We start from the raw sequence: 15,945 nt of genomic DNA, 5'->3' as shown, positions 1-15,945 counted from the left end.
TCAAATAAATAAGTAAATCTGAAAACAAAACAAGACAAAAAAATGAGATCTACTTCCTACCCACCAGATAGACTAACATGAGAAGTTCTGGTAATATCAAGAGTGTGAGAAATGAAACGTTAATCACTGCTGATAGGTAGCCTGGGGATGCACAGCTATTTTGGAATACTGACAGAATTTACTAAAGCTAAACAAACAGCTGTGCTGGAAACAACAATTTCCTTTCTTGGATGCTACTCAAGAGAACTGAGTGCATATGCCTACCAAAAATATGTACAAGAATGTGCATAGCAACTTTATTCACATTTACACAAAACTGAAAAAATAACCCACCAATAGTAGAATGGACAAGTTGTGGTATATTATCTCCCCATCCTTCTGAACTTAATGAAAAAAAAAAATGATGGTAAATCCTGAGAATATTGCCAATTTTCTAGAATTCTTCCCTTGAAAATGGGACATTTGATTTCCAAATGCATGCTAAAGCTAAAGCATACAGGGTTCCCAGTCATATTAAGTAGGTGAGAAACTAAAATCTCTCAATGTTCATCTTCCAACTTTCCCCTGTCTGTGGTCTGTCTTTGGATCAGCCATAATTGCCTGCACAGCTACCATGGATGGCTTCATGAATTTTTTGTCAGTAGCTCATCTCTATGCAGCAACTGCAGTATTCAGGCAGCTTCATGAAGAACTGCATCTCCTATGTCAAAACTAAGAATATGTTTGTCTCAAGCAACAGGCAAGCCTTCCTTTGTTTGATTTGCTTTAGCACCTTCGTCCTGGGTCAGGTGCTCCTGGATCAAAACGCGGTTTGCCTTAAGCATTATCAGGTAATTATCATGACAGCTGAATCTGGAGAAGGTTAGCCAAAGCCATTACACCAGCCTTGAAACTGGGATTATTTACATTCAAATGGTCAATGGCTCTGCAGTCTTAGCTGCATTGTCAGCATTTTTTGGTATTATCAGTTACCAAGTCCTTGTATTTTTCAGCATTATCTCCATATTCAAGTCTAACAGCTAAACCAAGAAGCCTGTCAGTTGCTTCTTGTTGATCTTGAATCTTGGTTCTTGTCCAAGATGGTGGAGAAGTAGGAGACCTTAGTTGTTTCCGGTTCCAGGAATTCAGCTAGATAGCTATCAAATCATTCTCAACACCTGCAAACTCAACTGGAGAGCAAAGGAAAGAATAGCTGCACCTCTACAAATAGAAAAGTGACCACTTTCTGCAAGAATGACAAAACAGATAAACTCATTAAAAAAGAGCACAAGATGCAGTACTGACTGCCAGGGATCTAATCAGTATGGACTTAAGTAGGATGTCAGAATTAGAATTCAGAATAACGATTATAAAGATACTAGCTGGGCTTGAAAAGGGCATAGAAGACACTAGGGAATCCCTTTCTGGAGAAATAAAAGAATAAAATCAAATCAAGTTAAAATCAAAAAGAATATGAATGAGATGCAATAAAAAAATGGAGGCTCTAACTGCTAGGATAAATGAGGCAGAAGAGAGAATTAGTGATATAGAAGACCAAACAATGGCAAATAAGGAAGCTGAGAAAAAGAGAGATAAACAACTATTGGACAAAGAGGGGAGAATTTGAAAGATAAGTGATACCATAAAACTAAACGATATTAGAATTGGGATCCCAGAAGAGGAGGAAAGAGTGGGGGAGGGGGGCGCAAAAGGTATATTGGAGCAACTTATAGAGGAGAACATCCCTAATCTGGGGACGGAAACAGGCATCAAAATTGAGGAGGCACAGAGAACTCCTCCTTGAAATCAATAAAAATAGATCAACACCCCAACATATAATAGTGAAACTTGCAAATCTCAGGGACAATGATCTTGAATCTTGAGTTAACATCAGTTAACTCTGTTAACTGATGTCTTGTTTAACATCTCTGAGATACTCTTCAAAGAACTGAGCTAGTCATTGCTGTGGATATTTCTTAAATTACCTCTGTCCTCAATCTTGTAGGGTCTGATTCTCTGGTCTTCAAGCCAAACAATAAAGTTCCTAAATTCTCATTCATTTTTGCAGTTGAGGCCAGCAGGTTTGTGGTATTCAAGGGCTGTGAGCTTGTGTCGTAACATGGTCCCCATATCTCACTCTGGTGCCCAGGGCTTCCACCAGGAGAAAAGAGGTGAAGAGGAGCTGGTGATGTGGCAAGAGGGCCAAACTGTGGTATATTTATACAAAGTAATATTACACAGAGAAAATGAACCACCACAACAAAGAGACTCACATGAATGAATCTCAAAGACATACTGTGAGGTGGAAGGAGGTGAGCCACACATGAAGAAAACATACTCTCTGATTCCATTTTTATGAAGCTCAGAAAAGGACAAACTAAGAGATCTAAATAGTGGCTAGCTTTGGAGAAATATTGATTAGAAAGAGACATAAATGAACCTTCTGGGTTGCTGGTCTATCCTATAAGTTGATCTCTGTGTTGGCTACACAGAAATATGTAAAAATGCCTTCAGCTGTACACTTAAAATGTGTGAACTTTGCTAAATGTAAATTATATATCAATAGAGGTATAATAAAAACGTTTTAATTGGAATTCCTATTTATTATTTTAAATGAAAGAGAAATCAGACTATAAGATGAATGTTTTACTTTTTTAAGTTAGGAACTTATAGCTCCAGCCCAAGACCCTCTTTACTGAACTGAAAGATCCCAGGATCCAGCTGCCTACAAGGCATGTCTACTTGGGATCTCAAACACAACATATTCAGAATTAGACTCATCATCTCCCACCCACCCCATTCTCCTCCAGATTTATCCACTATCCTGCATTCCCCATATTCTGTTCACCAGAAACCAAAAATGTCAAGCTAGCTTTTCCATCTCCCTTGTAACTTCTATCCAAGCAATCAAAAAATTCTGCTGATTTTGAGCCTTTGAGATGTCTCATCTGCCATCTCCTCTTGTACCTCCTACCTTCTTCTATCTTAGACACTTATTTAAAAAAAAAAAACAAAAACTGAATTTTTTTCTTCATTTTTATGGACTAACAATGCACACTCACTACCTGAATGCTAAAGTAAATGTAAATACCATTCCACCAAACTTGGTTTTTTAAAAAAATGACATTTCATCCTAATGACTCCATTCTTTTTCCTCAGGAAAGTGGTAACAGTATGGTAAGTTAAGTTATGGGATCATTTCTTTCTCTTGCGAAGTGGACCATGATCAAAAGTTTTTGAAGATCACTGTCTTTGTTATCATCTTGCCTTTATTCCTGCCTTTCTTTTTTTCAAACATGCACACACCATCACTATAGTCTGTACTACCATAAAAATGATTTTTATGCAAAAATATAATTGTGTCATTTTTCTTGCTCAGAATATTTCAGAGTATCTACATCAACTTCAACAATGATCATTAACATATTTTAGGTACTTTCCCCCTTAAGAACAAATAAATAATAAATAAAGCTTTTGACTGCCTTCTGAGAAGAACATACATATAGACAATATAATTTCATAAAATTTCAGAGGTTTTGTAATAGCCCTGAAACCTAGCCATAGATTTTCTAGAGATTAGTCACCTAGCCCATACAATTTAAAAACCAAATCCTTGAAAAGCATAAAAGATATTTTACTTACCCACTCAAACTCTTCATCTCCACTCCTCACTTTATTATTTTTTTTAAAGATGTTATTTATTTATTTATTTATTTATTTGACAGAGAGAGATCACAAGAGAGGCAGGCAGGGGGTGGGGGGAAGCGGGATCCCCGCTGAGCAGAGAGCCTGATGTGGGTCTCAATCCTGGGACCCTGAGACCACAACCCGAGCCAAAGGCAGAGGCTTAACCCACTGAGCCACCCAGGCACCCCTCCACTCCTCACTTTAAAAGGAATTTCCAGAACACACCATGCTCTCTCTTACATCTTCTTATTAAAAAAAAAAAAAAAATTAGAATAGTTGGAGATTTAGGTAAAAACTACAAAGATAGTACAGATAGTTTTAGCATACTCCATGCCCACTTTCCCCTATTACTAACATCTTACATCAGTATGGTTCATTTTTTATAATTAATGAATTAAGAGTGATAAGTTATATTAACTAAAGTTCATACTTTATTCAGATTTCCTTAGTTTTTACCAAATGTCCCTTTTTCTGTTCCAGGATCCCATGCGGGGTGTTACATTACATATAGTTGTTATGTCTCTTTTGGTTCCTTTTGGCTATAATAATTTCTCAAACTTTCCTTGTTTTTGATGACCTAGACAGTTTTGATGAGTACTGATCAGGTATTTGATAGAATGACCCTTAATTGGCAATGACTTATCTGATGTTTTTCTCATGATTGGGCTAGGTTTATGTATTTTGGGGAGGAAGACAGCAGATGGAATGTACCATTTTCACATCATATCTAAGATGCATGCTATCAATGGAATTTACCATTGTTGATATTAATCTCGATCCACTGGCTGAAGTAGCATTTGTCAGATTTCTCCACTGGGAAATTAATCCTCTGTCACCTCCCCCACCTCCCACTTCTTCTATGCTGCATTCTTTGGAAGGAAGTCACTATGCACAAACCACACTTAAGGAGGGCACTTCCTGGAGGGCACAAAGTCTTTTGGATGGGCAATTTGTCTATTCTTCCTTTCTTTTATTTTTAACTGCGTTACCTCTATCTGAAATGCTGAAATAACAAAACAATCCCCAAACTTTAATGGCTTAACACATGATTTATTTTTTTGTCTGTGTCATAATGCCTATCACGGTTCAGCAAATGGCTCTGCTCCGCAAAGTCATTCAGGCAGCCAGGCTGACCGAGTTTTGTCATCAGATAACTACACCTTCTGACACATAAAATGTCACTAGTTGTCAAGGCAGATAAGAAGTACTGGAGTGTTTTGCACTAGGAATTAAATGCTTCAGCTTAGAAGTGACAAATGTCATTTCCTCCCATAGCTCGCTGATAGAATTAGTTACATCGTTTTGCTTAACTACAAGAGTCGGGAAATATGATCCTCTTCTGGAAGGAGAGAGAACCTGACATGAGTGAGCACTGAAAATTTCTAGCATGGGGTGCCTGGGTGGCTCAGTCAATTAGATGTCTGCCTTTGGCTCAGGTCATGATCTCAGGGTCCCGGAATCAATCCCCTCATCGGAGTGGAGCACGCTTCTCCCTGTCTGTCTACTGCTCCCCCTGATTGTGCTCTCTTGCTCTCTCTATCAAATAAATAAATAAAATCTTTAAACAAGGTTTTTACACGTCTCCTAATCCAGCTGCCCACCAAACATAATCCTACTCTTCTTCTAAATCTTGTTTAGCTGAAATGCTGTAAAGCCATTACTGTCTCTTCCTCACAGACTTCAGGTCCCCTCCACACTCTATTAGTACTTTGTACAGACCAACATTAGAGCAACTATCATAGGGACACCTCAGTGGCTCAGTCGATTAAGTGTCTGCCTTGGGCTCAGTTCATGATCCCAGGGTTGTGGGATGGAGTCCTACATCAGGCTCTTTGCTCGGTGGGGAGCCTCCTTCTTCCTCCGCCTGCTGCTCCCTCTTGCTTGTGCTTTGTCTCTCTGACAAATAAATAAATAAAATTTTTTTTAAAAAGCAACTATTATATTGGATTGCAATTATTGATTTTCATGTCCTGTAGAAGAAAACAATCAGCCTGCTAGCCTCAGCATTGGTACAGTGCCTCTTACATAGAAGATACTGAATCAACCCTTATTAATTATTGAATTAATTGAAGGACAAATTATTAAATTTTATCCTCAAATGTTATATAGGAATTTCTTACATAATTCAGTTACTAATATATAATTTTTTGGCAAGTGAAGTGGAGATTTTTTTCCCTAACTTTAAGTGTTGAATCGTACCTTCAAAAATGTTTTACCTACATTGACATGAGGAATCCTGTGTTTCAAATATAGGTCTTTTTTCTAATTTATTCCAGCTTTCAATGAAAAAAAAAATCCCTCTTTTTTAAATTCCAGCCTTTCTAATTCTTCTCTAGAATGTTCAAGAGGAACATCCTTTCATAGTTTGTGGTTGGCTTTTATTTGTAAGTGTGTGTTACTTGCATGGTTTGTAATGTCAGAAACCCGTTTTAACATGTGGTCAAGAGAGGAGAGTAACATCTTAATTGTAGGTGGAATGCACTTTTTACACAGTGAATTTATCAATCGTGTTGAATGTCTATATTGTACATATAAGTGTGCTTCCCACTGAAAAGGCAGAGGAGAAGCCTTGTCAGGTGAGTAAGCTCTTAAAGAGCTCATGATGGTGAGTATATAGACAATTCTACAGTAAACCACAACAAAGTCATAGATAACATGTGATTGACAAGTGTATGTTACAAACACCAAGTCTTCTGAGTTCAAGGCTGACATGTTCTGGGTACAGAATGGGTTGGAGAGAAGAGAGGTTAAGGAGACTACTAAGAAAGGCTTGTCAGTAGTCCCAGCATGACATTCAGGTCTATATTAGATCTCATACACTGCAGTGCACAGTGTAACTTGCATTGATTTCATTTCTCTTTTTTTTTTTAAGATTTTGTTCATTTATTTGCCAGAGAGGGAGAGGGAGAGATCGAGCACAAGCAGGGGGAGCGGCAGGCAGAGGGAGAAGCAGGCTCCACACTAAGCAAAGACCCCACCATGTGGGACCTGATCCACGATCCTGGGATCATGACCTGAGTCAAAGGCAGATGCTTAACCAACTGAGCCACCCAGGTGTCCCGCATTGATTTCATTTCTTACATAAGAAAGATATTTTAAGTGCAGTTTTTCTATATTTAGGTTTATTTTATTTCCATTGTCTTTTCACAAAAATTAGTAGTCGTGTATGTGGGTGTATGTCAACTTTTTTATTTTAGAAGGTAGTCTACTTATATGAGGAAACTTAAAATATCTTAAGTTCCTAGATGGTAAAACATTTACTTTTTGTTCTTTTTCTTTCTCTTTTTTAAAAAGAGAGGGAGCACGCACGCATGCATAAACAGGCGGGTGGAGGAGCAAAGGGAGAAGGAGAGAGAATCTCAAACATGCTCCACACTCAACATGAAGCTGGTGTGGGGGCTTGATCTCATGACCTGGAGATCATGACCCGAGCTGAAATCAAGAGCCAGATGCTTAATGGGCTGAGCCACCCAGGCACCTCTTCCTCGTTTTTTAAAGCAGATTAGAGTTTACCATCCTATATTTTTATAACATTTCTAACATTTTTTGGTAACATTTACTAAGTTACTCTTTAATTGCAAATTATTTCGAATCAGCAGTCAAGGAAACTATTTTCCAAAATCAATACATAAGACAATAATATAGCCCTCATTATCTTTTCACTCGTCAGGTCATTGTGAGACCCATGTGTAAATGGCACAATGTTTGTGAGCAGTTCCTACTTGACTGTTTTCAAGCAACCAGCCACCTGGCGGAGGCAGCTGACCTGGGGGTGGGAATGGAGGGAAGAAAAGATCGTATGGCTGCATCCAAGACACCTTGGAGTGATGCCAAAGGGAAGAAAGAATTACATTATCTTCCATTACATGTGTACACATAAATTATTATCAATTTGTTAGGCATATTAACTTATTTGCTTGCTAAAGGTAGCAATAAAATGTCAGTTTGTCAAGAGGTGAGGAAAGTACAACCCAAGTACATGACCTCATTCTCCTATTTGCAACAATTTTTTCTCCTTCTCCAATGTTTTGTGATTTTTTTTTCCAATGTTTTGTGATTTTTTTTTAAAGATTTTATTTATTTATTTGATAGAGAGAAATCACAAGTAGGCAGAGAGGCAGGCAGAGAGAGAGAGAGGAGGAAGCAGGTTCCCTGCCGAGCAGAGAGCCCGATGTGGGACTCGATCCCAGGACCCTGAGATCATGACCTGAGCCGAAGGCAGCGGCTTAACCCACTGAGCCACCCAGGCGCCCAATGTTTTGTGATTTTACAGAGCTAATTTACAGGTTGAAATCATTGGTTTCTAGTCCAGTGAAAGAAATTTTAATGGCATTGGCACAAATGAAAAATCACACAGAATCTTAACCCCAAAGATTAAGGAAATGAAATCGGAATGCTCTTCTGGAAAGCGGAAATGAAAATGGGAACATGTCTTTGCAAATAAGACTAGATTTTATCACACATTGGAAAAGTCAGTTCAGTATTTCACCATAATTTCTCAATGCTGAGTGCCCAATTACTGTGTAAATTGAGAAAATATTTTTGTAACTTGACCAAAGTGGGAAGGAAAGTAATTGTTTCTAATGTGAAACAAGGAAGTGAGATCCAGCCAAAGTTCTAACTGTATTTGCGCTGGCAGCTTAAAGATAGAAGAAATAATAGTGTATTCAGAGAGTATTCACAAAGAATCAAAAGCCATCCAGAATTATTCTATTAGTTGTTCACACACCAAACATATTGATTTTTAAAATAGCTTCTAACTGTTCAATGGCATCTAAGAGGTGTTAGACCAACTTCTCAGAGATAACTCATAGTTTAAAAATAAATGTATAAAATAGGTCTGCCAAGCTATAAATGGGTTTGCAAAACTATATCAGGAACCAAAATTAGACAAGGGATAGACAAAGAATTTATGGCTTCGTCAAGGGATGAGAAGTGGGTCTCAATATTTAGTTCCTTCTCTTTCCCCCTCAATTTTTACAAGGTAGAGTGGTACACTGAAAAGGCCATGGAAATGAGCTGAGTCTAACTCCCCACTCTGTCCTTCACCAGCACTATTTCTCTGGGCAAGGGACTTTACTTCTCTGGGACACATATTTTTTTCAACTGTAAAGTGGAAATAATACCTACCTCTACAATCCCTGTAAAATTACAGGTAGTGTTTATTTCGAGTGATTATTCAAACCTTTGTCCCCCAGTTGTCTCCACCCCCGACCATTGTCTGCCATCGGAATGAACTGGCCATTCTCTAGCAACAGTCCCTGAGTCTAATCTAGAGTGATTTTTATAAAAGATTTTGATCCTGTTATTCTCCAGTTTAATACTCAAAAACAGTCTCCCCTTGTCTTTCAGATTATGAGCTAAATCTCGCTGTCTTTGGGATGAAGCACCTGTCTGGCCCTGCTCACCCCTCGAGCCTCATTGCTCTTGGCCATATTTCACCAGACATCCTGGCCCTTCTTTCGGGATCTGCATAGCAGATTGCAGAAATGGTGGCATGGAGGCAGAGCAGAGAGTGAGTGCACAGCAAATACCTGGGACGGCACGTTGCCTCTGTAACTGCTGGTAGCATATATGGCAGACCTTCCAAGGCCAGCCCTGTTTATTAGACCTAGTGATGGTTCCATACTCGGTAACTCATGCCTCTGTCTGTGCTAGAGCCCAGGAACTAGAGACTCATGTAGCACTGTATTGGCACTACAGTAGAAATAATTCTCCAGTGTATGTTAAACATTATTTCCTCTCAGTATGGATCAGTTACCTCCCTCATAACACAGCAACAGCAAGGCCATAGAGTAAATTAAGTGCAAAAGTTAAATGATGTCCAGAGTTTTGATGGTGTCAGGGGACCCAGGAAAGAAATTATCTTGCTTTTTGATCTTGCAAATTGCAGGAGCTTAAATCACAGGGATACTGAGAACTAAAGGAACAAAAAGTGATCACCAAGCCACGGGGGAATAAATACACTGGTCTAGATTAGACAAACCCAAATTATTTACCATTTGCCAATGACCCAGGGATTCTGGGGCCAGCAAAATGCCACTTTTGGATTGGGTACAAGCCCCGCTCCTGAAGCAGGAAATGTTCCCACAGGAAATCACGCTGCCCTGTGGGTAGGCTGCTGGACTTGCAAGGAACAACTGCTAGGGCTCCTGGGCCCATTGCCGAGGTTGTTGTGTAGCTAGATGATGCCCCACTAATTGAATGAGAAAATACTTCACCTTAACCTTTCAGCACTTGCCCCTGGAGCTCCTGATGTGTTCTTCCCCCTCTACCTCCCGCTACTTCCCTTCCATCTCTCCCATCCTTGCATATTCTCCTTAGAGACATGCTGCCCCAGCAGAGATGAGACTAGGTCCTCTGACCCGTGGGCCAGACTCTGCAGAGACAGCATCAGCTGAGTAAGGAGGCGAGTACAGCTACTCTGCTCATGGTCCCCCAGGGTCCTTCCCAGCTTCACGGAAATGGCGGTGTTTCACTGGCAAGTGTTACCTAACACTCTCTGACCAAACCCAGGCTAATGTCTTCCTCCATTAATATAAACAGGTTTTTTTTAAGTATTAATTAATTTATTTAAGTAATCTCTATCCCTAATGTGGGACTCAAACTCACAACCCTAAGATCAAGAGCTGCACGCTCTTCCAAGTGAGCCAAACTGGTGCCCCAATACAGTTTTGATTTACCAATGTCTGTTGCTTTCTGAGGCTAAATCATTTTTAAAAAACATTTTATTTATTTTTATTAAAAAAAAATTTTTTTTTTAAATTTTCCTCCCACCCAACAGGGATCCTATTGTGGGGCGTGATCCCAGGACCTTGAGGTCATGATCTGAGCCAAAGGCAGATGCTTAGCAGACTGAGCCACCCAGGCACACCTGTGTGTTTATTTATTATTTTGCTAATGGCAAAAGTAACAATTGCTGGAAGAAGAAAACTTAGAATATGCCAAAAAAAAAAATACAAAGTAAATAAAAATTCTGTAAGGTTTTCATAAATAACCACCGTAAACATTTTGCTGTATGTCTTTTAGTTCTTTTTCTCACACAATATAATTTTTAAATTTCACTTTTTCACCACAAAATATATGTGTTTATTTTTAGAGTAAAATGAAATGTTATAAATTTAATGAAAACCGAATGAAATTAATTGAATTAATTAATCAACTTCAATGAAAAATTGCCCTAATCTTTCTCATCTAAAACCCAACACTAGGATAATCTCTTTTTAACTTCTTTAGCTATTTATTTTTTCTAGTATTTACTGCCATATATCTCAAGAGCATGTTTATTCTACTATTTCTTGATTTTTAATCGTAAACGTTTTCTCTTTATCTCCACCACAGAAGATAAAGATTTAGGTCTCTCTCAACTCTCCCTTCCCTTGTTGTTGTTTTTTAAGATTTTACTTATTTGAGAGAGAAAGAGAGAGAGAAAGAGAGGTAGAAGCAGACTCTTTGCTGAGCAGAGAGCTTGACATGGGGCACCATCCCATGACCCTGAGACCAAAGGCAGTCATTTAACCAACTGAGCCTCCCAGGCACCCCTCTCCCTTCCCTTGTTGTTCTTCTTTACAAGCAAGCACCAACACTTGCAGATGACTATAATATCTACTAATTTGGTTTTGTTTCCATTCTTAAGTGTTTTGTTTTTCTTAGTATTAACAATTGCCTTGTTTTTCTGTTTGCTTGGTTTTTCATGTACTTATACATGTATTAAATCATTACCCAAAGTCTCAGACAAAGTTGTTAAACTCCCTTCAATAGGCAGACATTCCAAGCCATCTCTAAGTGTGGACCCCCCCCCCCCCGCCGGAGTCCACACTCCTAGAGCCATTCACGCTCCTGCTATAATCTGAAATGGCTTCTCTTTAACCAGTCGCAAGGCTGTTGTTGTTGGACTGGACAACACTTCTTCTTTTGTCTTGTACCTTCCTTCATCTCTCTCCTATGTTAGATCCCTGTTTCCTAGATCCCACATCTTTTTTCTTATTTGCTCTTTCCTAACACATCTGAGAATGTTTGGGGGTCTTTTCCTCCTCTCACGCTGGATGGTTTGACTGCCTGTAGCACTATGGTTGAAGATCACTGCCCTTAAGTATTAAAATTTTCTCTTTATCCCTGTTGTTCTGAAATTTCATGAGGATGTGTACTGGTATAAATTTTATTCCACGCCATTGTATCAAGCACTTGGTTGCCTTTTGATGTGGATATCTGTGTCCCTCAACTTCGCACATTTATTGTGTGTACATATATACATACATACATATATATATATTTTAAGATTTTATTTATTTATTTGACAGAGAGAGAGAGAGATCAAAGTAGGCAGAGTAGCAGGCAGAGAGAGAGGGGAAGCAGGCTCCCTGCTGAGCAGAGAGCCCAATACTGGGCTCAATCCCAGGAGCTTGAGGCCATGACCTGAGCCAAAGGCAGAGGCTTAACCCACTGAGCCACACAGGCGTCCATATATATATACATGTATACATATATACATATATATGGACATATACATCTATGTATATATGTATACATGTATATATATAAATATATAATATATACATTTATATTTTATATATATTATATATAAATATATGAGTGTATAAAATATGTATCTTATATATATTAAAAATATATATATATTTAAAGATTTTATTTATTTCAGAGAGAAAGCACACAAGTAGGGGAGGAGGAGGCAGAGGGAAAGGGAGAAGCAGGTTCCCCAAGGAGTAGGGACCCCAATGCGGGACTCAATCACAGGACCCTGGAATCATGACCTGAGCTGAAGGCAGCTGCTTAACTGACTGAGCCACCCATGTGCTCTATTTTATATTTTTTTCTTCTGTAATTCCTTTAAAGAATTCCTATTAATTGGATGTTTGATTTCTTCATTCTCTAATTTTCTCATCTTTTCTCTCCTGTTTTTCACCTCAGTCTTTTTATTCTATTTCCAAGAATATTTCTCAGATATATCTCATAATTTTTCTATTAAATGTTTTATTAATGTGGTCATATTTTTTAAAGTATTTATCTATTTATTTGAGAGAAAGAGTACACATGCATGGAAGGGAAAGGGAAGAAGGAAGGGGAGAGAATTCTCAAGAAGACTCTGCTGAGCGTTGCAAGGAGGGGCTCAATCTCACAACCCTGAGATCATGACCTGAGCCAAAATCAAGAGTAGGATACTTGGGGCGCCTGGGTGGCTCAGTGGGTTAAGCCACTGCCTTCGGCTCAGGTCATGATCTCAGGGTCCTGGGATCGAGTCCCACATCAGGCTCTCAGCTCAGCAGGGAGTCTGCTTCCTCCTCTCTCTCTGCCTGCCTCTCTGCCTAATTGTGATCTCTCTCTGTCAAATAAATAAATAAAATCTTTAAAAAAAAAAAAAAAAGAGTAGGATACTTAACCTATTGAGTCACCTAGGTGCCCCATGTGGTCATATTTTTAAATCTCAAGGGCTCCTCTTTTTAAATTATCTGATTATTTCATTACTATATATCCTCTCTTGTTACATAGATATGATATCCCCCCCCCTTTTTTTAAGATGTTATTTATTTATTTGTCAGAGAAAGAAAGAGAGAGCACAAGCAGCGGAGCAGCAAGCAGAGGGAGAAGCAGACTCCCTGCTGAGCAAAGAGCCCAACATGGACTCGATTCCAAGAGCCTGGGATCATGACCTGAGCCAAAGGCAGACACTTAACCGACTGAGCCACCCAGGCATCCCAGAGAATCATTTTTTATTGTACATTTTGTTCTTTGGTTGAATTTATAATTTTATAATCTCAAATAATTAGTACAGATGGTGTAAGCTAATTTAACTAGCCTTAATTTATGTAAGTGTATATATACATATTTATTCATTTGTTTGTTTTAGTGCTTATATTTTCTTTAAGCCAATTAATAGAACTCTTCCACAAGTTAGTTTTTAGGACTACCATCCAGAGGGAGAAAAATACCATATATTATGTGACATGCATACATTGCCACACATACACATCCAGACAGATGCAGAGACCTTGTAGCTTTCATTTAAAAATTTTAGCTGCATATCAAGTACAATAATACGAAACTCACTTAACTTATAAAAAAATAGTTCGATCTAAACAGTGTTTCTGGCAAATGGAATAAGATATTATGTTCAACTGCTTAGATAGCTAAAGATTTTACCAATATTTGTAGAGAAAACTTTTAAGATTTTTGTTTTTCTCTAGTAGATAATTCTATGGAGGCTGTGGACTAAATTTTGGGCCAGGAGCCTATAGAAATATCAAGTAGCGGATTGTTTTTTAAAAACCTATATTTCCAGTCTCAGGAGTTGCTTTAACAAATTTTCTCCGTGGATACTTACATTTCAAAGATATGGTAACATGAATATTTCCAAGGGACTGAGAAAGGATATGGGGTTTATCTAAGAAGGAAATCAGGGATATATTTGCCTACTATCAAAAACTGAGGGTCATTACTATGAAGTTTTTCTTCCTTTATTAAGGGTAGGACAGTCCGATGAATTTTTTTTTTTTTTCCTGCAGTGGAGGCCAGAAATATGGGAAGGCCTAGACCTCGTGGGATCTGCTTACAGAGTAAGGAACAATAAATCAAGCCTTCTTGGGCAGAAGGCTTATGTGCTTTTGTCAAATCTAATTCTTGGCTATCAGTATTTTCATGTTTCATACCTGCTTGGGTGTCATTTGCAGTTTTTAACACTTGCTCTGAGTCTGATCTCTATCTCTTAATCTAGTTAAGGAGGTGTGTGGGTTTTTCCCCCATCATACTAGCCAAGGTTTTCTTCTGTATCTATTTCTTTCTTTCTTTCTTTCTTTCTTTCTTTCTTTCTTTCTTTCTTTCCTGATCTTCCTATAGGTATTCATGGGACATTAGTTTAGGATGAGACTTCTCTTAAAAATCCTTTTAGAAATAGAAGTCTAAATCTTCAAAGGTATACCTACTTCAACTGTGACTCCAAACCAGTAAGACTTTTATGGCTTAACCGTGGACAGAGAAAGAGTGCAAATGAGGGTGACCTCTTGAGATGCAAAGCCTCCCAAGATGGCTTAAGAAAGCAAAGATTTTCACTGTCACAGGTGGAAAAGAAAGTTCTGTCTCCTACAAAAGAGACACTTTAATTCACAGATCCACTAATTTTTGTTACCAGAAAGTGACACCGGAATAGGAATTTTCCCAGCACAAAAGAGGAAAGGGAAACAGAGATAGTGACAGCCCCCTAGCCTGCTGGCCCACGACTCCTTGTAAGCCTGCCACAGTGCACTCCCCTCACTCCCACTGTGCACTCTCCCACTTGCAGAGTGGAAGAGACCAGAGAATATTCTCATAGTTACAAAACCAGGTTTCAGTACCTGAACAAGACAAATGAAGAGTCTCATCTTACAATTTTCATCCTCATGACAAATAATACCGAAGTCAGACAAAGGAAAACATGACTATTTGGGGGAGGTGAAGAATCAATAACCTGTAGGTACCCAAAGCTAAATTCATGAGTGTCATGATTCGAGACCTGTTTTTAGAAATGTTATTCTCCTCCCGTGATGAATTTGGTAAGGAAGGGACAAGGAGAAAATTTTACACTCTTCTCTTGGCTGGAAACTATAGTCAGAGATATGGAAGGGAGGCTCACGTGGTAAGAACTCATACCTTCTGCTGGTCTGTTGTCAGTTACCCTACAAGTCAACTGCAGTCTTTGTGGAGAGAGGAGTTTTCCAGCCTTCTACTTGCCCATCCTCATCACTAGAAATGACAGGGGGAGGAAATTCTTTGTCCTTCTACTCTTTTAGGGTTTCAGCTGGGGCTCTGTAACAAGAGACAGATTAGCAAGAGTAAAATCAGTTTATTAACAGGGGTATCTCATATATATTTGAGAGAAATGCAGGCATGAGTAACTCAAAGAGGTAGCTAAAATTTGGGCTTACATACCATCTTAACCAAAAGACAGTATATTTTTAGAAGAATGACAAGGCAGAGGAAAAGAATTTTAGGCTTCCAAGGGCCACAAACCGTGGGAAGATAAATAGTGGCCACTGGAAGATAACAGCTAGCGAGTAAAATTTGTTATATGACGTCCTGCGGTGCTATGTTGAGGCTGATAAGCCTGTAGGATTGTCAGTGATTAATGACTGTACAAAGCTAGGTTCTGTTTTCAGGTATATAGGGGAAGGGCAGAGAGCTTTCCTGGATCTGCTTCTTTGCATTTGCCTTCAGTTCAAAATAATCCTGACGCCAAAAGGGAAGATTTTCAGGTGGCATATTCTGCTACTCTTCTTAAGGTTTGATTAT

General features: G+C 38.7%; 1 long non-coding RNA gene and 1 pseudogene across 2 annotated transcripts in view; both read right to left on the bottom strand.

Moving 5' to 3' along the window:
• LOC122892125 overlaps positions 1-15,945 on the bottom strand; it is a 34,207-nt gene that overhangs the window by 17,545 nt on the left and 717 nt on the right. For both annotated transcript variants that reach the window (XR_006381366.1, XR_006381365.1), the window contains exon 2: positions 15,307-15,462. This is a non-coding gene — a long non-coding RNA (uncharacterized LOC122892125). The remainder of the gene's footprint in view (positions 1-15,306; positions 15,463-15,945) is intronic.
• LOC122892122 lies at positions 547-2,100 on the bottom strand (annotated as a pseudogene).

Source organism: Neovison vison, chromosome 12, assembly GCF_020171115.1.
Source record: "Neovison vison isolate M4711 chromosome 12, ASM_NN_V1, whole genome shotgun sequence".
NCBI classification, from domain to species: Eukaryota; Metazoa; Chordata; class Mammalia; order Carnivora; family Mustelidae; genus Neogale; species Neogale vison.
Note: the sequence above shows the minus strand (reverse complement) of the source record. Positions and strands in the feature narration are given on the sequence as shown.